Raw genomic sequence first — 24,924 nt, 5'->3', positions numbered from 1 at the left:
CAAGCATAGGAAAATACCAAACTCATTTGTCACCGATACACTGGTTTCAGATACGTATTCTATCCCTTTACTCTTTTATCTGTGGAACTAATATTTTTCTGCAGGTATCGGCGTATACAGATTGATTTAGGATCGCAGAACGTCTTAAATCATTCTCCGTCCCTATCGACTACTTTGACTATCGTTTTCGAAACTGACGTTTCTACAAACTCAGTCAAAGTGGGGACTTTTGTAGACACCTAAAAATGTCTCCCCAAAACCAAACCCGATGATGAACAACCTTTCACCGCCATTATTGGTCGGGTTTAGTGTTTAATCTTGGAGTGCTTAAATCCATATTTCCATTTCATAAACCAACCCAACTTCTAGCCCATTTCCCCAAACCATAACTTATTTTCCTCTTTTCGTGCCTTTAAACCCAAAATAATTCATTTCGTGTCCTTTTTATAAAACGTTTAATCCATTTTATTTTGGTCCATAATATGGGTCTTATAATTTAATAGTTGGATGGGGCTTGAAAAGAGCTTTCCAACGATATATTATAAGCCCAAATCCGAGTTATAACGAATAAGTTATGGCCAAAATATTAAACCGATCCTCTTTTCGTGGTTCCAAACCATATGGAGTTAGTAATCTCATGGATTATGAATGGGGTGTAACCTTCACGGGTCAATCGTTGTTGCCTATCTTTGTCCTTTTAATCGTGGTTGCCTTTTATGATCCGTGAACGGTTTACAAGTTCCTAAAAAACTTGTTGGCGGCTCCCTACTTTCCTTGTCCCTAATCGTATATGTCAATTCCCACTTCCTATGAGTGCCAAGCATATTCACAACATGCTTTTAATGTAGGCGCACTATGAGCGACGCCTACAGCCAGGCGACAGCTTTTGTCGCCAGGCACTAAAGCCGAATCGTTGGCGCCGGCCTCTGTTTGCTGGCGCCAAGTTCTTCCAATACCAAGCTAGAAATATGCGTTCTAATTTTGACCAATTTTTAGCACTCTTTGCTCGATCCTACTTCCTTATTGAGTTTTTCTTACTTTTCTGAAACCCATACGTGCTCTACATATGGACATAACCCTCTGGGAATTCATGCTCCATCTACCTGATTAAACGCTCTGTGCAACAAAGGGTACATCCGAGAATGTTGAATTCACCAAACTGTGGAAGCGAGTTTTTCTTAACTCGCGGTGTCCCATCCACTCGCGCCAACCCTTCACGGTTAGGCTTCTACGTGGTGCATCCGGACAATTAACCATGGACCCTCTTTGACTAACCCATATCCCGAACTTTAGAGAACTAGAGCCATGGTTAGGTTGCAAACTCATTATCTAGGTGTAGACACCTAAAAATGTCTCACCAAAACCAAACCCGATGATGAACAACCTTTCACCGCCATTATTGGTCGGGTTGAGTATGTAATCTTTGGAGTGCTTAAATCCATGTTCATTCCCAATACATTTCATAAAACAATACATTTCATAGCCCATTTCCCCAAACCATATCTTATTTTCCTCTTTTTGTGCCTTTAAATCCAAAATAGTTCATTTCGTGTCCTTTAAAATCATTCATTTCGTGTCCTTTTTATAAAACATTAAATCCAGTTTGTTTTGGTCCATAATATGGGTCCAATGATTGAATATTTGAATGGGGATTGAAAAGAGCTTTCCAACGATATATAATAAGCCCAAATCCGAGTTATAACGAATAAGTTATGGCCAAAATATTAAACTGAGCCCAAACCGAACCTAAGTCCACCTTACCTACGACCCAATGATCATGTGGAGGGTCCAAATTATTTTATCCCATTCCTAAACCAATTAGTATTAATTGGAAGCTTCTATAAGTTTCTAAAATATCTTAATTATTCATTTTTGAAAAGATAAGATTAAAGAGTTTGAAATTGAATAAAATTCCTTTTTTTTTTTAAAGTCCTAATTCTATCCGATTGAAAGACGTTCAAAGATAGACATATATTTTTTTCGTGACTAATATTCTTTATCCAAATTTTATATGGTTCAATAGCCCCTGAAATTATCTTTCCAATGATATATTATAATATCAATTCCGATCTATAACGGAAAAGATATGAATAAAATGTCAAACTCTATCCAAAACTGACACCGTCTCACTATTTCGGCTATATATTTTGTTATACAAAATATTTTAATCTGATTCTTATTGGGTTAGAAAGTAGACTTCAAGATCTTTCCAACAATATCTTATTCATCTTATTTCAATTTCTGGATCATAAGATATGATAAAAACAAAAACCGTAAAAGCTGCAGTCTATCGAGTTTTATTCCAATTTAATTCGGATCTTATCTTAATTCTTCGACCCTTCTTTTTTTTCTCTATAAGTAGAGGTCATATCACCCCTTTTCCAATCATCAACAAGCTTTATCATCAAATCTTTCTCTCTTTCTCTCTTTTACACCAAAAAATCATTATACTCTCTCTCTCCCATATTCTAAGCTTTAAACCTATATTCCTAATTACACCATTCTTCCCTTAAGCACTCCAAGGAGTCCATACTTAACCCGAGGTTCTTTCCTTAAACCAAGGCGTGAAATGTACACATTACTGAGGGTTTGGACCAAATCAACTCTACTTTTTATTTAATTTAATTTAATTTCTATTTGATTTACATTTTTAATTGAACTTACTAACAATTTATTCATGATGTAGCAATTTAAAGGAACGCGCGGAATGTGAGTAATTAATTAATTTAATTACTCTTATTTTATTTTCTTATTGCTAGTATCATGATTAGGTTATTTTATATTTAATTTGACTAACGCTATTATTGTTAAATTGCTTCCAATATTAATGTTGATTCTATTATATTTTTTATGATCACCATATTGCATGTTTAAAGGGAATATGTAACTGAAAACCACGCCTAATAAGATAATTTGGACAACTGGCTTAGGTTCCTTTTTAATCTTGTTGTTAATCAAGTGATCACAATATTTTAGAATTATGTGTTGCATTAATATTCAACCAATTTAGCTTAATAATAGTTTGGAGCAAATTGAATCTTTGTTTACATTCCTTTGAGATCGCAGGAATCCCTTTTCACTATAAGAATCGAGTAGAGGTCAATACGGGCGAATGTGACTCCATGACTCACTTCGTACCATCATCCCCGATCCCCCTTTCGTAGTTCCAAACCATATGGAGGTAGTAATCTAATGGATTATGAATAGGGTGTAACCTTCACGGGTCAATCGTTGTTGCCTATCGTTGTCCCTTATCGTGGTTGCCTTTTATGATCCGTGAACGGTTTACAAGTTCCTTAAAAACTGTTGGTGGCTCCCTACTTTCTTTGTCCCTAATCGTATACGTCAATTCCCACTTCCTAAGAGTGCCAAGCATATTCACACATGCTTAACGTAGGCGCACTTCAAACGATGCCTACAATTTGGCGACTCCACTGGGGAGGATTCTTGGTTATTTATCGATTTGAGTGATCGGTATTTAATTAAGATGAGTGGATGAGACTTGAAAGATTCTTGAAAAATATTCCAGTGATTTAATTAGCATTGTCACATATGCATATGCATTTTAGCTTACCTATTTTGCCACAATAGTACATGTTCTACGTATGTGGCTAGCCCGGGGGATTTATGCTCTATCAACCCGAAAATGCTCATGGCAATAAGGGTTCATCCGAGTTTTTAAATCCACCCAAACCATGGAGTCGAGTTCGATTTCATCACGAACTCGCGGAGCCGCCCGTTGGCATACAGCCTCAAGGGAGACTGCCTTGCTAACGCGTCCAAACTCTTAACAATGGTACCCTTTGACACCCAAAAGCTTGACCATAGTCGAACATAGAACTTGATTTTAGGTTGCGAACTTCATTGCATCATGCGTGACGATATGCTTATATGTGCATTTTTTTTATTGACTTTTTTCAATTATTTTTTTCTCTTATCAAACCATTTTTTTTAATTAGAGTCGAGTTATTGATTTTTTTTTTGTTTTTTAATTTTTGAGTCACCCGGATTTTTATTCCCGTATATATACTGCACAAGAGTCAACTTGTTTTGGTCATAGCCGGAATTCTATAGAGAGTTACGTGTCGTGTCACATATGGATCTGTAGCCCCAAGTTTTATCTTTCATTTGGGGTTGGTTTCGTCCCTATTAGAGTCACAGATCATAAGTTATAACCAATATACTACAGCCTGTCCAGTTTAGGTGTTTTTTAGTGTCAACTTTTTTCTTTTTTTCTAAAAATATTTTTTATATCTTTTCGTGTCAAGCTAGTCTTAGCCAAGTCCTTTAATCCGTGTCAACTCGTATAACATAGGATTATAGATTTTTAGTTATATTTTTTTTTTTATATACCCATGAGTCATAACTCTTTTAGAATTCTAGTTCTCTTCCTAGTTTCTTGTGATCGATTTTTGCGCTAACCTTATCATGTGTTCTTTCTCTTTGATTGTGGTTGATCTTATTTATGACTAACGATTGCCAATGGACCGTTTTAACCTTGTAAATAGCATAAACATTAAAATTGGACAAAATTAATCAAGTTAGTTTGTCTTTTAGTCTTTCGTGCTATTTGGTCATTGGGTCTTTTGTTTTTCACAACGTCCTCATGTCTAGCCATGCGATCATACCACGAGTCTTAATAAACTCACCTAATCACACATGTTGAGTCATTGCACACACTTTGTCTTCGAGTAATGCACTATATTGTTTATGATCGTATACTAGGACCATGCATGCGTCATTTTCCGTCGTAATAGGAATAAGTGGAGTATTTCCCATCAGATTTTAAAATTGTTTCATACACTCTTTCTTTCCAATCCGAGTATTGAGTGATTTCATTAAGTGAAATCATCCTTACACAGTACTTGAGTCTAAAATCACTAGGCAATAGTTGGAAGAATAAGGGGAACGTCACTCCTTCCTTCTTTCTTTCCAATCAAAGAATCAACAACAACAAACTTTTTTCCTCACCTGGCGGCAAAAAGTAACTCATAAACAGCCATGAAAACAAAGCACGATGCAAGCTTCTCACCAAGATTTCATGTTTTCTTCTTCTTTTGTTTCAAACTCTTCCCCCTAAAAAGTCTAGCATAGGTTCTCCTTATCCATGTGTCTATGTGTCACATTTCTTACCTTCTTCATAAATGAGCATCTATTTCTTACATTCAATCATGTGATTAGCACAAAAAAAAAAAACAAAAAAAAAAAAAAACAATTGTCGTACCGAACACAAGGTATACCAATGACTTGAGGCACCTTTGCAACCCTGTCATTCCCTATATATTAACCGTTCAATCACATTCCATTTCTTCATCAACCATTTTGAGCCTCGTCTAACGTTTGGCCTTCATTTCTTCGACCCACATTCACTTAACCCTAGGATTTGAAGATGTGTAATTGTATAACATTCAAAAAGCAAGTAAAAAAAAAAGTAGAAAAGCAAAAATAAAACAATGTCTAAGGGCAAGTGTTCCAATGTCTTTGATACGAACACGTCTCGAATTGCGTCTCTCATCGAGTGCTTAGTACCGTGCCTGAGAAACATGAATGCTAAGTGAGTAACACTACTACAAAAAATGGCAAAGAGACCCGTTAAAATATGCCCGAGAAACCGCCTCACAACGGGTCTCTATCTCAGGGGTCTGTTTGATAAAGAGACTCGTTCATTAGTGGGGTCTGTTTTTAAGGACAAAGAGACCCGTGGTAAGTGAAAGCAGGTCTGTTATATATGTTTTGAAATAAATATTTTAGAAGAAAAACATACCTGTTATCTGAGGTAGGGGTCTGTTTGGTGGGTATCTGTAAGGAATAAATTTCAAGCGTTAACCCCTTGCTTGAACCCCACTGTGGTCATACACTAAAGTACGGTGGCGTCCAAAAGGGAAGAAGAAGGAGCAAAAGAGTCGCCAAAAAGTTTTAGGAACTTGTAAACCGTTCACAGGGTGAAGGTTACACCCCTTAACGATCCAAGAGATCGTCCACTCCATAAGGTCTAGAACCAAATAAGGGTTCGGGGATGAAGGTACAAATCCAACCTAAAAGAGATTGAACCTGCCCTAATAATAGGCCTCTACTTTATTCTGATCGTATTCATGTGCGCTCTTTTACTAACATACAATCATTAGGATTACCCCTAAACCTGTTTATCTATGTTGGTTGAATATTAATGCACAAATAAATCTATTATTGGCGATCACTTGAAATTATAATCAAATTAACCCTAACAAGATTATTAATTATCTTATTAAGCGTAATTACAAGTACGAATTCCCTTTAAACATGCATAAAAAGGCGTGATCAAGCAATAAATAATAAATATCATCAAGTAACATAATAATCATAATCATGAATAATAATTATAATAATCATAATAATAATAATAATAATCATAAGATCATCATCATAAAATAATAATAATAATAATATTCATAATCATAAATTATAACAATTATAATCATGTTCATGTTAATATTAAAGCATAATAATAATAGCAAGATCCTAGGCATGATACTAACAAGATTAATAACAAACCCTAGCATGTCACTAAGCAATAAAAATCAAATATTTAACCCTAACATGATACTAACAATCATAAATATTAGGAAGAACATAGGAAGCATCGCAGGAATCATAATAAGCATATTTGATATTATAACCTTTTCCCTAAACATGATACTAGGAATATCATAATAACAATATAAACATGATTTCTACATCATAATATCAATAAAATCAATTAAAGTACTTACTTTGATGCCTCGTACCTCTTTCTAATAACAAAATACACACGTTAGTAACTTCAAGGAAAATAATAAAACAACAATTAAATTAAATAATTGAAATAGAGATTTGGGACCAAACCCTCAGAAATTAAAACCTTTCACGTCTAGGGCGAAGGCAACTTCGAATATGGCTAGGTGTTTTCTAGATCTTGTGAATGCGGAATTTTGTATGTGAAAACAAAGTTTAGAGAAAGAAAGAAAGAAAGATGAATGATTAAGGGAATTAAGAGAATTAATGAATGAAAACTGATTGTAGGCGAATGCTAATTAAAACTGATTGTTGATGATAATTGGTGAATGAAAATGGAGTTTTTAATACGTTATTTATAGAGAAAATCAGCCAAAAAGATAAAATAAACAAAACAGAGTCTGACGCACAAAAAACAGAGCTGGCGCAAACCCTGGCTAACTCGCGCCAGGCGCCAATGGCTAGCGCCAGGCGCCAGGCCTGGTTCCAGGCGCCAATGCCTAGAGTCGGGCGCCAAGCCTGTTTTTAACGCGTTTTCGAAAATCAGATAAGTTTGCCGTACTGGAGGATAAAATCATATAATTTCCTCGAAAATGCTATTTGATTTTAATTAAAACTCTGAAAAGTCAACAAAAGTCAATTTATCAATGCTAATTGAATTAGGAATGAAAAGAACCTTCTAGAAGAATCTAGAAGACTAAAACCATTCCTAATTGCATTAGGAATGATAAATCATATTAGGCCCTCCCCTAGATCATTGGGCCGTACATAAAGCTCAAACCGGGCCCAGTTTAGTAAATTGGCCATAACTTCCTCAATATTCATCGGAATTGGGCTTATAATATATCGTTGGAAAGATCTTTGCAAGCCCCATCCAATTACACTACTATTGGACCCATATCATGGACCAACCAAACTGGATTGGCTGTTTTCTTAAAATAAGTTTTCAAAAACAGAGAGAAGAGAAAAGAATTAAAACTTTCCGCAACACTAAACTTTCCACACTTTCGCTTTATTCGATTATGATTCTACGTGAAAGACACTCATCACAGGGTTTGGTTTTCGGGAGACACAAATGGGTGTCTACAGTATCTAACAGACCTACTATGTTAGATAACAACTCTCTTTATTCTCCAACTTTTTAAAAAAAAATAAAAATTTTGCTTTTTATTTGGTGTGGGCGGGTTTGCATTTGAATTTTGAAATTTTTGATTATTTGCAATATAAAAACTGGCGGATAAATCAATGAAGTAAACTGTAATTTTCAGTTTATGACCACATAAATAACAATGGATTAAAATAAAATTGATGTGATATAAAAAAATATCCAACATAATATGCAACAAAAAAAATGAATTTACTGAAATTTACAATAATAATTACATTAATAAAGACTTGAATACTCCATTTTCCAACTCCATTTTCCATCTCCTTTTGATTGAGCATTTCTTGTGACAAAATCACGCAAATCTGACAATAAAAATAAGACAAATTGCTCTTAATGAAATTATATGAAAGCTGTAGTAGTACTCGCATAATTTTATTAGTGATCCGACAGAAAAAAAAAGGTAATTAATTATGTGACATTTAGCCATTAAGATAACTTACCCTACAACCAAAACTCTATTAAACTTATAAACAATATAATTACCCAGATGAGCATAATAAGACAATGTAGAAGAACACAATGTTTAACCCAAAAATCAGACATACCCAGAAACTATTTTCCAAAGCTTTCAGCCCAAAACAGATTAGAGTTACCTTCGAAAGCCAAAACAATGTCGTCCTCAACAATCTCAGGAAGAACCCACTTTTCCTTCGACCAAACACCAGACCCATAAGGCCAATTCGTCTTCCCAAATCGCGAATTGAAAAGGGATTTCCAGTAACGCCCAACAATCCGCTGGAGCGAGAGTGGGAAACGATCTCATCGAGGGAGTAGGACTCGGTGGAGTCAAGTGGCGCGTTGAAAAAAAAATTAATAATGAAAATAATCTGAAAAATAGAGTACCAAAAAATAGATAGAGGATGAAAATAATCTGAAAAATAATCAACTAATTAACAACATACAACATAGAAACTAATTACTAGTGATAACTGAAGAAAAAAAAAGCAAATGAAATTAGAGTTAGATGAGTAAAAAATAAAATATAGGTAGTATAAATCTTACCCAACAGTTATTCGATATACGGTGAATGACATTAAGCAAAAATTCATAGAATTTAAGATTATGAGAGTAATCAGGCACTCTAAAGACTAGCAAATTTATCAACAAATCAGATCTAAAAAATCAATCATTTTCATCCAATAATAATTCACTTTTACCAAATCAAATACAATTGCCGGAAAAAAAAACCACTAATATTGAAATTCAGTAATATTCCACTCACATAAATCACAACTTGTATATATATGGCGAAATTAACACTGGTATTTCATCAAAAGATTCTTTGATTCACAGCAAAAATTAAGAAATTAAGAACAAAAATCATAACAAAACTCAAAGTATTCCTTGAGAAATAAATTAAAATGGACAAACTCTGATTTTCTATGAGAAAGTGACGGCGAGAAGGACACCTCACACCACCACACCACAAGCGAAAATCCGCGGAACGTCGGACCAAAAGGAGGAATGAGAAACCGAGAAAGGGAAGGACCCAGAAGAGAGAGAAATAAAGCGGATCTAGGATTGTAATGGAGAACCCATTGTTGTAGATAGAGAGAGCTTTTATCACATTCAGAAAAGGAAAGCAGAGTGAAGAGGATGAATTGTGATGAAGATTGAAATGGGGAATATGAAGAGAAAGAATAGGGTTTTGTTATCAATCCTTTAAGTGGTGGGCCCTTACACATATAAGAGACCTGTTAAGTCAATTACGGGTCTCTTATTTTTTTTCCCTCCATCTTTTGGTGGGCCCTTTGATACATAAGAGACCCGTTGTAGACACCCATTTGTGTCTCCCCAAAACCAAACCCAGTGATGAGTACCTTTCGCGTTGAATCATAATCGAATGAAGCGAAAGTGTGGAAAGTCTAGTGTTGCGGATAGTATTAATTTCTTTTCTCTTCTCTCTGTTTTTGAAAACTTATTTTGAAGAAAACAGTAAATCCAGTTTGGTTGGTCAATGATATGGGTCCAATAATGGTGTAGTTGGATGGGGCTTGCAAAGACCTTTCCAACGATATATTATAAGCCCAATTCCGATGAATATTGAGGAAGTTATGGCCAATTTACTAAACTGGGCCCGGTTTGAGCCTTATATACGGCCCAATGATCTAGGGGAGGGCCTAATATGATTTATCATTCCTAATGCAACTAGGAATGGTTTTAGTCTTCTAGATTCTTCTAGAAGGTTCTTTTCATTCCTAATTCAATTAGCATTAATAAATTGACTTTTGTTGACTTTTAAGAGTTTTAATTAAAATCAAAAAGCATTTTCGAGGAAAAGATACGATTTTATCCTTTAGTACGTCAAACTTATCTGATTTTCAAAAACGCGTCAAAAACAGGCCTGGCGCCAGACTCCAGGCATTGGCGTCTGGCGCTAGTGTTGGTGCCTGGCGCCAGTTAGCCAGGGTTGGCGCCAGCTCTGTTTTACGTGCGCCAAGTGCTCTGTTTTGATATTTTATCTTTTTGGCTAATTTCTCTATAAATAACGTATTAAAAACTCCGTTTTCATTCACCAATTCTCATCAACAATCAGTTTTCATTCGCAATCATTAATTCTCTAGTCCTCTCTTAATAAATTCATTCATCTTTCTCTCTCTTTTCTAAACCTTGCTTTTACATACAAAATTCCGCGTTCATTAGATCTAGAAACACCTAGCCATATTCGAAGTTGCCTTCGCCCTAGACGTGAAAGGTTTAATTTCTGAGGGTTTGGTCCCAAATCTCTATTTCAATTATTTAATTTAATTGTTTATTATTTTCCTTGAAGTTACTAACGCGTGTATTTTGTTATTAGAAAGAGGTACGAGACATCAAAGTAAGTAATTTAATGGTTTTTATTAATATTATGATGTAGAAATCATGTTTAAATTGTTATTATGATATTCCTAGTATCATGTCTAGGGTAATTTTAATATGCTTAAATATGATTGTTACGATGCTTTCTATATTCTTCCTAATATTTATGATTGTTAGTATCATGTTAGGGTTAAAGATTTGATTTTTATTGCTTAGTGACATGCTAGAGTTTGTTATTAATCTTCTTAGTATCACGCCTAGGATCTTGCTATTATTATTGTGCTCTAACATGAATATTATTATAATTGTTATTATGATTACTATAATTAGTATTAATTATGATTGCTATGATTATGATTTTATGATTATAATATTTATTATTATTATTTTATTTATGATGATTATTATTATGATTATTATTCTTTATGATTATTATTTTGATGATTATAATTTTATTGTCATTTTTATTATGTCGCTTGATATTTATTGTTATTGCTTGATCACGCCTTCTATGCATGTTTAAAGGGAATTAATACTTGTAATCACGCTTATATAAGATAATTAATAATCTTGTTAGGGTTAATTTGATTATAATTTCAAGTGATCGCCAATAATAGATTTATTTGTGCATTAAAATTCAACCAACATAGATAAACAGGTTTAGGGTTAATCCTATTGATTGCATGTTAGTCAGAAAGCGCACATGAATACGATCAGAATAAAGTAGAGGCCTATTATTAGGGCAGGTTCAATCTCTTTTAGGTTGGATTTGTACCTTCATCCCCGAACCCTTATTTGGTTCTAGACCTTATGGAGTTGATGATCTCTTGGATCGTTAAGGGGTGTAACCTTCACCCTGTGAATGGTTTATAAGTTCCTAAAACTTGTTGGCGACTCTTTTGCTCTATCTTCTTCCCTTTTGGACGCCACCGTACTTTAGTGTATGATCACAGTGGGGTTCGAGCTAGGGGTTAACGCTTGAAAATATTCCCTACACCCGTTATCTCTAATATCAGATCTATTATATTAAAGAGAGCCGTTAAATTAATCAACGGGTCTTTTATTATAGGTTCCTTTGACCTTTTTTGTAGTAGTGTGATGGACCGCATGATCTAAGATTGCCTATATTGATTCAAAATAATAAAAAAAAGAAAATAAAAGAAAAGAAAAAAAAATGAAAATAAACTTGCAAAATTCAAAATTTTCAAAATCACAATTGCATATCTTGGTGGCTTTTCACGGGTCTTGAGCCTTTTACCCCTTTCTTCCTTAAATCATCAGCTTAACCACATTACAACCCTTGAAAGACCTCTTTGAGGTGTACACACACTTGTGTAAAGTTCTGTTAGAGCTACGTTCGGCCTGATTCCTAACGGATACGTAGGCAACCTCACTTTGAGGTGCGGCCAGAGGTTCAAACCCGGCCTAAGGCACCGGTTTGAACCGGTGCCAATGTGAGGGGTGCCAAAAAGGGGTTTAAAAAGGCACCGGTTCAAACCGGTGCCAAAACCCAGAATTGGCACCGGTTAACCGGTGCTAAAAATGGCAAAAAAATAATAATTGCTTGTTTTTGGCACCGGTTAACCGGTGCCAAAAGTGCCCCAAAATTTATTATTTTTTTTTTTGTTTTTTTGTTTTATTGTTTTATCCACTTAAAAATTAAATAGACTAAATTAATAACCACATCAAAACATAAATCCAATATCATCGAATATTTACAGTATATGATAAAAAAAAATAAATTATAATATACATCAATAAAATAGTTTGATTACAACATATAAGTACGAAAAAAAATTACAATATAAATTAAAAAAATTACAATATAAATTAAAAAAAAATTACAACATAAATAAAAAAAAACCATTCACATCTAAATCAATATTCTTGTATCTTGTTTCTTCGATTTCAGATCTAAATAACAGTACCTGCACCAATTAGAACAAAAAAAAATCGATTAATATAATCAAGCTTAAAAAAAAACCCAAAAATTTAATCCCAAAAATTCAAACCCAGAAATTTGATCCCAAAAATTCAAACCCAGAAAAAAATTGAAATCGAAAAAAAACTTGAAAACCCAGTATTCGAATAAACCCAGAAAACGAAAAAAATTGAAAACAAATAAACCCAGAAAAAAAAATACAAATCGAATAAACCCAGAAAAAAAAAAAACCAAAAACCGATTAAAATAAAAATCAAAAACTGATTATAAACCCAGAAAATAAAAAATAAAAATCGATAAAAAAAAAACTCAGAAAATAAAAATCAAAAACGAAATAAATCTCTTAAATTAAAAAAAAATTCAATTAAAATAAAAAAAAACCCAGAAATAAATATATAAAAAGCGAATTAAAAAAATCGATAAAAAAATTGATTAAGACAAAAAACCAGAAATAAAAAAAAAAAAAAAAAAAAAAAAAAAACGAACCCAGAAAATAAAACCTTGGATTAAAAAAAAATAAACCCAGAAAATAAATATATGTAAAAAAAAAACCGAATTCAAATGATTAACAAAAAACAAACCCAGAAAATAAATTTAAAAAAAAAAAAACAAACCTCGAATTGGTGATGCATGTGGTGGTCTTGGTGGTGTTGCATGTAGTGGTCTTGGTGGTGGTGCAAGTGGTGGTCTTCAATAGAAAGAAAGAAGGAGATCGAGAAAGAAAGAGAAGGAGATTGAGAAAGAAAGAGAAAGGAGATCGATATTTCTGTGGGTTGGGCTGGGCCAGAGGTGGTGGTTGTGACGGTGGTTGTTGTGGCGGTGAAATGGCGGCTGAAAAACTAATTACTTGAGAAGGAGAAGGAAGGAGGAGGAGAGGAGAGAGAAAGAGAAAGAGGAGGAGAGGATAGGAGAGAGAAAGAGGAATGAATTAGGTTAGGGTTGAGAACAAATAAGTAGCAGCCGCTTTTTTTTTTTTTTTTAATACTTAAAATACCGGTTCACAAAGGCACCGGTTCAAACCGGTGGCCTTTATGTTTTTGGCACCGATTTGGACTGAACCGGTGCCTTTTATTCTGCTTTAACTTCCCACCAATTTTGTAGCCCATTTTTGGCACCGGTTTGGACTGAACCGGTGCCAAATAGGGGGTGCCTATTTGATATTTTCTACTAGTGACCCTATCCATCTAGAGCTAGACTTGGGGGCTTGAACCCATATCATTTAGCCTACCCAGCCTAAAGAGTCATCATCTTTGACTCTTCTCACATATATTTCCATCACCATAACCTTTGCAGCCAGCCTTAGTATCACATTCACACACTTCACTCACACATCCATATCCATATAAATCATCCTTCCCTTAGGAACCCTTTATCGTGGTTGCCTTTTATGATCCGTGAACGGTTAACAAGTTCCTTAAAAACTTGTTGGCGGCTCCCTACTTTGCTTTGTCCCTAATCGTTGTCCCTAATTATAATGTCAATTCCCACTTTCTATGAGTGCCAAGCATATTCACCACATGCTTTTAACATAGGCGTACTTCGAACGACACCTACAAATTGGCGACTCCACTAGGGTCTTGAGCCTTTATCCCCTTCTTCTTCAAACCTTTAGCCTAACCTCGTTACAACCCTTCAAAAGACCTTTTTGAGGCATACACAAACTTGTGCGAGGTTCGGCTAGAGTTCATTCGGCCTGATTCCTAATGGATACGTAGGCAACCTCACATAGAGGTGCGGCCGTAATAAAAACACATTCATATTCACATTCACATTCACACATCATGATCAATCAGGGGATCTCCTATGCTCATCCCTATTCATTTAGAGCTAGACTTGGGGGCTTGATCCCTATATTGTTATCCTACCTAGCCTAAGAGTCACCATTGTTTGACTCTTCTAAAAATAATATCTTTCCACACACTTAGCCTTTGCGGCCTAACTTTAGTGTCACCATCACACACTGCACAGATACATGACCAATTATACTTTCCCTTAGGAACCCTTTGTCATGAAATCTTAACATAACGTTGAAGCATGCCTTGTCATATCAACATCACTCATCAATCATAATCATCATTGCATCACAAAGTATGAAGTACTTAGCCTCCGCGCCTAAGTTACCTAAATACTTTCATCATTGAGTCAACAATTGAGATAGCCTCGGATGAATTAATCCTTGCACCCTGAGAGATGGTATCAAATGACATTTGACAAAGCTCATTCAACATGCACCTTCAAAAACTTCGATTCTTTTTTGCGTCTTTCATTTTCGGGAGAATGTCGGTACCCTCCACAAAAATGAAAGAAAATTTTTGCTTTTTTTACAATGCACACACGTGTCACATGAGGTGAGTCGTCTTACCTTAAGTCATGTCAAGTCAATGAATCAAGCAACACTAAGTCTTAGGTCAACCCTAATTACATAAGCAAACTCCTATAGTCAAAGATATAAATGCAGGTGCATCCCAACAAGTGAGGACATTCCCGGATTTTTTTGAAAAAAACCGCGAATATGACACAGGACATTCCTCCAAGATAAGAGGAGTTACATGGATCAGTAAATTAGAGATGAAGAGCTTTAATTTACAAAATATTTGAGCAGATTTGGTCGAAAGGAAACGACCAAGCTCAAAGTTCGGAGCAAAACCAAGCAAAAGCGGCAACAAGAGCAGAATAGGGAAGACCCGACTCCAGCACCAGACAAAAAGGCTGTCGTCTAGCAACAACATCTGGCGTCTGGCAACAGAGTTCAGCGCCTGGCTCTAGATCCCACCGTCTGGCGACAAAGCCAATTCTTGAAGCTAGAGATATTTTAGCAGCGACAGAGCTCGAAGCCTCTCAGAACGGCTATTTCGACCTCATACAGCAATTTCGGGTTCCTTGGTACGCCAGTTAGCTCCTATAAGCAAATTGACATGATTAGTAGTCGGCTCGATTACAATCGTAGTAAGTGATTGACCTGACAAAGAATCGTCTCACTTAGCTTAAGCGCCTAAAACACTGGCTCATTACAAGCACCAACGTATCGGTTTAAAAGCAAGCACTTAAACGATAATATTTCCAAATATGGAATGTCGCGCATTCTTCTTAAACGACAATTTTTCTAAAAATCGGATTGTTATCCCCAACTGACAATATTTCCAAAAATGGATTGTCGTGCATCTTCTTCAACGACAATTTTTCCAAGATTGGATTGTCATCTCTAGCAAAGTTCCAAGCGTGGATTGTCGTGCTCCTTCTCTGTTTGGCAATTTTTTCCAATTTCGGATTGTCATCGCTGGCAAGTTTTCCGAGATTGGATTGTCATACACCCAGTTCCCTATGGAAAAATTTCCCAAAGGATTGTTGTAGGACTCTATTCATTTTAAATTTCGGCAAAGATTCCTCAACGTGGATTGTCATTCATTTTAGTAAGTGGCAAATTTTCCCGAAGTGGATTGTTACTCGACTCTTTTTTTGCAAATGTTCCAAGACGCGGATTGTCAATTGTGGCAATATTTTCCTAAAAGGATTGTCGCATAGCGTTGGAAAATTTCCAAGGTGGATTGCTTTCAAGAGTTATATTTCAAGATGTGGATTATCGATCGTAGCAAAATTCTTATGACAGATTGTTTCGAAGCTTTGGCAACTTTTCCCAAAAATTGGATTTGGCAAATTTTCCGAGATACGGATTGTCGCTTCATCGTGGCAACATTTTCAAGGATGGATTGTTACGAAGCATTGACAACTTTCCCTAAATCGAATTGTCATACATCATACAAGAGTTGTGTAGGCAACTATTCCAAAAGAAAAGAGGATTGTCATCACAGCAAAAGCACCGACATACTGGTTCACAAGCAGCGAATCGTCGACGTACTTGCATAGCAGCATTAAGGATCAAAAAGAAGTGATCTTTTCGAAGACTATCACAGCGGAAATTGGAGGCAGTTATAGACATAGCAGTCTACAGGCGGTATTCTCTAGCTTGCGGAAGATCGTCACAACAAATCGGTTACCTCTAGAGACGTGTGCTCGACGGTGCAAGATACGGGTGTCTTAACTATTTTATCTGTTTAACTAATGCTAGTTTGCAGGTATCGGCGTTACAAGAATGATTTAGGATTGCAGAACGTTCTGAATCATTCTCCGTCCCTATCGATACTTTAACTTTTGTCTTCGAAACGTGCGTTTCTCCAAACTCAGTCAAAGTGGGGGCTTCTGTAGACACCCAAATGTGTCTCCCCAAAATCAAACCTAGTGATGAATACCTTTCATGTCATTTGATTATCGAACAAAGCGAAAGTGTGAAAAGTCTAGTGATGTGGACGTTTTTATTAAAATATCTTTTCTTTCTGTTTTTGAAAATATTTCTTTTCTTACCCTAACGTGCATTCCATTTTAGTTGTTCCATGATATGGGTCCAATAATGGTGTATTTTTATGGGATTTGAAAAAACCTTTCCAACGATATATTATAAGCCCAATTCCGATGAATAATGAGGAAGTTATGGCCAAAATACTAAACTGGGCCCAAACTAGATTTTACCTACGACCCAATGATCATGTGGAGGGTCCAAAGGTTTAATCCTAATCCTAAACTAATTAGGATTAATTAGAAGCTTCTATAAGTTTTTAAAATATATTAATTATCCTTTTTGAAAAGATAAGATTAAAGAATTTGAGTTAAATAAAAACTTTCCTTTTTAAAAACTTTACTTTTTCTTAAATCCTAATTCTATTCGGATTTAAAGATGTTCAAAGACAGTCCGATATTATTTTCGTGTCTAATAATCTTTATCCAACTTTTATATGGTTGAATAGATCTTGAAATTATCTTTTTAATGATATATTATAATATTAAATCCGAGCTATAACGAAAAAGATATGAATGAGATATGAAACTCTATCCAAAACTGACACCCTTCCACTATTTCGGCCATATCATATCTACAAAATATTTTAATCTTATTCTGATTGAATTGGAAATTATACTTCAAGAGATTTCCAATGACATATTATATGCCTTATTTGGACTTTTGAATCAAAAGATATGATAAAAACAAAATCTGCAAAAACTGCTGTCCATCGAGTTTTATTTCGATTCGAATTCGGATTCTTTTCTTATTTTCGACCCTCTATTTTATCTATAAATAGAGGTCATATCTCCCCTTTTTCAATCATCAATTTTCAACAACTATCAATCAATTTCCATCAACAACTCTCTAATTCTCTTCTCTCTCTAAGCTAAAGCTTATTCTCTCTCTCCCTCTTTTTCTAAACTAGTTTTACAAACACAATTCCTCATACATTAGCACTAGACATACCTAGCGTTGTTCGAAGTTGCCTTCGCCCTAGACGTGAAAGGTTTTAATTTCTGAGGGTTTGGTCCCAAATCTCTCCTTCAATTATTTAATTTAATTGTTTGATTTATTATTTTCCTTGAAGTTACTAACGCGTGTATTTTGTTATTAGAAAGAGATACGAGGCATCCAAGTAAGTGCTTTAATTGATTTAATTGATATTTTGATATAGAAATCATGTTTAGGTTATTATTTTGATTCCTAGTATGTTGTTTAGGGTAATTTCTAATATCAATTATGATTTCTGCGATGCTTCTTATGTTCTTCCTAATATATCATGTTAGTATCATGTTAGGGCTATATATTTGATCTTTATTGTTTAGTGACATGCTAGGGTTTGTTATTAATCTTGTTAGTATCATGCCTAGGATCTTTCTTTTATGCTTTAACATGATTATTTTAATTATTATCATTATGATTATAATTATTATTGTGATGATTTATTATGTTCCTTGATATATATTATTGTTATTGCTTGATCACACCTTTTATGCATGTTTAAAGGGAATTGTACCTGTAATCACGCTTAATAAGATAACTAATAATAATGTTAGGGTTAATATGATTATAATTCAAGTGATCTCCAATAATAATTTTATTTGTGCATTAATATTCAACCAACATAGATTAAACAGGTGTAGGGTTAACCTAATGATTATATGTTAGTCAGAAAGCGCACATGAATACGATCAGAATAAAGTAGAGGCCTATTATTAGGGCAGGTTCAATCTCTTTTAGGTTGGATTTGTACCTTCATCCCTGAACTACCAGTCATGGTTCTAGACCTATTGGAGTTAACGATCTCCTGGATTGTTAAGGGGTCTAACACCTCGTGAACGGTTTACAAGTTCCTAAAACTTGTTGGCGAATCTTTTGCTCTATCTTATTTCCCTTTGGACGCCACCAAGCTTAAGTGTATGATCACAGTAGGGTTCAAGCTTAGGGATAACGCTTAAAATATTCCCTACAACCCCGTAGTAGTGGCAGCCACGGCAGCAGAGTGCAACACTTTCACAACTGCTGCCTCAACCACCTTGGACCACCGCCCTCCCCTCCTCTCCCTCTTGGACTGCTACCAGGTCGGCAGCCGTCGTGGCTGTTATGGTTATTTACTGTTATGGTTAATTATTGTATTATAATTATGTAATTAAAGTTTATAAGTATTTTGAATATAAGACTGTTTTAAAATGATGGTTATTTAGAATGAAAATTTGATAATGTATGATTGTTCATTTCAGTACCAACTAACTATCTTTGATGTTTCAGTGAAAACAAGGTAAAAGATTCATCAGCAAAACTCATGGACAGGTAAACAATGTTACATATTTTTCTTAAAGTTAAAATCTCAAAAAATTTAGATTTCATATAAATGATCATTCTTATATATGTAAATGTTCATTTATATAATTTAAATCATTCAGTGAAAGAGAGAAGAAACAAACATTGGTAGGCTACCAGGTCGGCAGCCGCCGTGGCTGCGCCACCCAGCCGCAGCTGCCGGCCTTAAAACCTTCTCTTTTTTTGGTTTTATTTAATTAAAATAACTTTTATTAAAATTAAATCAAATCAGTCCAAAAATTAAAATTAAATTAACATTGAATTTTAAAATTAGGGATCATCATAAAATTAATTCCAATTTAATTCTAACTCTTAAAACTAAATCGATTATCATACATAAAACATTTGCATGCATAAATCAATCCGATTAAAATTATGAAACATAAAACAATCCGAATTAAATCAAAATCAAGCACAAAAATCATATATTTAGGCTATGAATTTTTGAAATAATTCAAATTAGGGTTAAGGTATTTCAAAAATTCGAAACTAGGGTTCTAGGGTTTGATATTTCGAAAGAGAGAGAGGAGTGTTTAAGAGGGCTAGGTCTCGTGTTTGCTAATTCGGGTTTTTATCTTACTAATCAACTTAATTAAACTTGCATCCAAACCCTAGGCACCTAGTCTATTTATAATCACATTATAATTAGACTAGGATTAGGAGTCCCAAAACCCTTAACCTTACTCCTCATGGTCGGCCATACTATGGGATGAGGCCCATCTTGGGCCTCGTCCTCTTGTGCCCGATCTAGACCCTTTGTGTGACCTCATAGGATCCGTCCAATTGGGGCTATTTTACTAGTCCAAAGACCGCTAGTACCTCTAGCTATGATAAAACGACGACCAAGATGTCCGAACTTAATTATCTCCATAATTTGATCCATTTATATATCTAGTAATTCCACACGATGAATACATAAATCCTTCAGCTACTTATTAAGGTGATCCACAGAAGAGCTTTTCTCCAACACCAAATGCTAATATCTGTTTGGAGTTGACCATAGGAGGAAAGAATGATGATGATGTTGCCAAATATTTATCCTCAAACCACAATGCCCATCTATGGAAGAATTACTTGAAAAAGAAAAACAAGAAGGATATGGGTAATATGAAAAACTTCACCAAAATTTTAAGACATATTTAGTGGATATGTATTTTCAAAACAATTAAATCTGTAATTATTAAGGCTGGTGGTTTATTTTGCTAGGAATAATTAGTGTTATGGTAATTTATTTTGCTAAGAACAATTACTGTTATGGCTAATTATTGTATTATAATTATGTAATTAAAGGTTTTTAAGTATTTTGAATATAAGACTGTTTTAAAATGATGGTTATTTAGAATGAAAATTTGATAATGTATGATTGTTCATTTCAGTACCAACTAACTATCTTTGATGTTTCAGTGAAAACAAGGTAAAAGATTCATCAGCAAAACTCATGGACATGTAAACAATGTTACATATTTTTCTTAAAGTTAAAATCTCAAAAAATTTAGGTTTCATAAATGATCATTCTTATATATGTAAATGTTCATTTATATAATTTAAATCATTCAGTGAAAAAGAGAAGAAACAAACATTGGTAAGCCAAAAAGGCAAAAATCAATAACAAATATAGAGAAAAGGTAACATGATACAGAAAAAAGTAAAAATACTTATATTTTTGTTATATTATTCTAATTAGATAAATGTTCATTTATTAATACATTAATGTTCAATAACAATTTATTTAATATTTTATTTAAACAGGAAAGACAAAGGTAAAGAAGGAAAAGGAAAAGAAATTGAGAGACCTCAACGTAAAACTCTTAATGTTCCTCTTGCCTTTCGATCTCCATACATGGTGAAATATAATTATTTGTTTAAGGATGAGAAGGAAACGAACAAAATTGTGTCAGATTTTGCTTTTAGTGGAAAAGATGAAAGGTACACATATATTTTTGTCTAAATTTAATGACTAATACAATATATCATGATAATTACTAATTTTTTTTTTATAAAAAAAATAGTGCATTACTCTATTATGATGGGATAAATCCCATAAATAGAAAAGAGATGCAAACACTTGGTGATGATGTACAAGTAATGAATTGTGTGATAGATTCCTGGCAACATTGTTGAATCACAAAAAGACAAAAAATAAAATTTATTTCTCTACAATGCCTCATGTAAGTATCTATATATTTCTATATAATTCCATGATTTTTTTATTAATATTTATATTAATATTGACTAAAAATTACATAATTAAATGCAGCAAATTATGTGTGCTTACACTGTTTGTGACTACAAAAGAAGTATGGTGGAAAGAACCAAAAAATTCAAAGAGATAATTGACAATAAATTGAAGATTTATAAGATTGACAGCATTGTAGGATATACCATCATTAGCTTATGTCAATAAAAATAAAGCCTAGTCCCTTTCATTTTTTTGGCCCATTATTTTTATGAAGCCCAATATTCCTACTTACCCAATGTAGAGAATATTTCAAGCATTACCCCAAACTTGAACCCCACTGTGATCATACACTTAAGCATTGTGGTGTCCAAAGGGAAGGAAGCTAGAGCAAAAGAGTCGTCAACAAGTTTTAGGAACTTGTAAACCGTTCACAGGGTGAAGGTTACACCCCTTAACGATCCAAGATATCGTTAAGTCCAATAGGTCTGGAACCAAGACTGGAAGTTCAGGGATAAAGGTACAAATCCAATCTAAAAGAGATTAACCCTGCCATAATAATAGGCCTCTACTTTATTCTTCACGTATTCATGTGCACTTTCTGACTAACATGCAATCAATAGATTTACCCTAAACATGTTTATCTATGTTGGTTGAATATTAATGCACAAATAAATCTATTATTGGCGATCACTTGAATTATAATCAAATTAACCCTAAACAAGATTATTAATTATCTTATTAAGCGTGATTACAAGTACCAATTTCCTTTAAACATAAATAAAAGGTGTGATAAAGCAATAACAATAAATATATATCAAGCAATATAATAATATTAATCATAATTACAATAATAATCATAATAAAGCATAATAATATTAGCAAGATCCTAGGCATGATACTAACAAGATTAATAGCAAACCCTAGCATGTCACTAAACAATAAAAATCAAAGCTTTAACCCGAACATGATACTAACATGCTATATTAGGAAAGACAATAGGAAGCATCATAACAATCATACTTGATATTAGGAATTTTTAGTTGTTACCCTAAACATGATACTGGAAGCAATAAAACATCCTAACATGATACTAGGAATCAAAATAACAATCTAAGCATGATTTTTATATCATAATATCAATTAAACAATTAAAATACTTACTTGGATGCCTCGTACCTCTTTCTAATAACAAAATACACACGTTAGTAACTTCAAGGAAAATAATCAAAACAATTAAATTAAATAATTGAAATAGCGATTTGGGACCAAACCCTCAAAAATACCAAACCTTTCACGTCTAGGGCGAAGGCAACTTCGAATTATGCTCGTTGTGTCTAAATCTTGTGAATGCGGAATTTTGTTTGTGAAAAGTTGGTTTAGAAAAAGAGAGATAGTATCAAGAAATTCTTGATGAGAGTTGATGATAATTAGATGGAGAATTGATGAGAAATTGATGATTAAAAACGGAGGTCTAAGGACGCTATTTATAACGAAAATAGTCCGAATTTGATAAAAAAAAAAAAGAATCAGAGTTTGAAGAGGAATAAAACACGCCGCTGTCGCCATAAAAGCCCCTGTCGTCCAGCGCTGCAAGACAATTTTTGTAGATTTTGTTTTTATCATATCTTTTGATTCAGAAGTCCAAATAAGACATATAATATGTTGTTGGAAAGCTCTTGAAGTATACTTTCCAACTCAATTAAAATCTTTTGTATATAAAAAGAGATGGCCGAAATAGTGGAAGGGTGTCAGTTTTGGATAGAGTTTCATATCCCATTCATATCTTTTTCGTTATAACTCAGAATTAATATTATAATATATCATTGGAAAAATAATTCCAAGATCTATCCAACCATATAAAATTTGGATAAATATTATAAGGCACAAAAATAATATCTGAACATATTCCATCTCGTACAAAACAAGGATTTTCAAAAGGAGTAGTTTTATTCAATTTCAAACTCTTTGAAACATAATTATCAATCCTAACTGGCTAACTCCATTAGGATTTAAAAGAACCTTCAGAACATTCTAGAAGACTATAATAAATCATAATATCTTTAGGAATGATAATTAATAATAGGTCTTCCTCTAGATCATTGGGCCGTATGTAAGAACCAAACCAGGCCCAGTTTAGTATTTTGGCCATAACTTCCTCATTATTCATCGGAGTTGATCTTATAATATATCGTTGAAAAACTCTTTTTGATCCCATTCCAACTACACTATTATTGGACCCTTGTCATGGACCAAAATAAACTGGACTGGCTATTTTCATAAAATAGGTTTTCAAAAACAGAAAGAGAGAATTTAATAAAAACTAACCGCAGCACTAGACTTTCCACACTTTCACTTCATTTGATTATGATTCGATGTGAAAGGTATTCATCACCGGGTTTGGTTTTGGGGAGACACAAATGGGTGTCTACACCCTATAACTCTATCTCCTATAAATACCCTATAAATCCCTAAAAAAATTTCCATACAAAAGGTTAGTCTTATTTTCTTTCTCCTTTAATTTTATTTCTATTATTTCTTTTTTCCTTTATTTTTTTCTTCTTTACTTTTTTTTTCCTTTCATTATTTTTCTTTCCCCTTTACTCCTTTAATACATAAGCCATGCTCACTAATTCCAACTGCTACTGCTACTGTTCACCACCAGCTACTGCCAGTCGCCGGAACACCGGCCATCTGACCTCGGCGCCGCTGCCAGCTTGCCGGCAACCACCCCCTTTTCTCCTTCCTCCTTTGTTTCATTATTTTGCTTAATATTATTAAATTGTTTTGGGTTTTGATTTTGTAGTATAAATTATATTTTTAGTATCAAAATCATATTTTTGATGTGTTAAACTAATAGTTTCATATTATAATTGTTGTTATAATTTCCAGATTTTAAAATTTTAAAACCTAGGGTTCTAATTTATATAAATTGGGATTTTAGGGTTCTTATGAGCAATTAAATTGGGGATTTTGTTGCTATTGAATTTCTAATGATTAATTAAGCATAAAAACAAGTTTTAAAGGAAGTTTTAAGGAGTTTTAATTAAAGTTATGTTGCTTGAAATTATTTTGGGTATTAATTTGTGATTATTGGTTGTTTTCTAGGAGGTGATTATTCCCTATGAGACTTTTAATTGATTAAAAGTGGCACAAAAGATTGTTTATACGAGGTACGTACATGTCTACTTCGTTGTAAGTAGTATCATGTTTAGGTACCAAAAGGAAAGAACTTAGTTTCATTTTTAGAGAACACTTGGATGAAAATTGTTTGTTTATATATTTAATTAATTCATGTTCTTATATTTATGAGACATGTTTTGGTGAATTGATTATGTTTGTATGGAATTATGGATGTAGGCATGTTGAATTATATTGGATTAATTGTTTGTTTGGAATGTTGATACAAGCAT

This window comes from Chenopodium album, chromosome 1, assembly GCF_948465745.1.
Source record: "Chenopodium album chromosome 1, dcCheAlbu1.1, whole genome shotgun sequence".
Taxonomy (NCBI): domain Eukaryota; kingdom Viridiplantae; phylum Streptophyta; class Magnoliopsida; order Caryophyllales; family Amaranthaceae; genus Chenopodium; species Chenopodium album.
Note: the sequence above shows the minus strand (reverse complement) of the source record.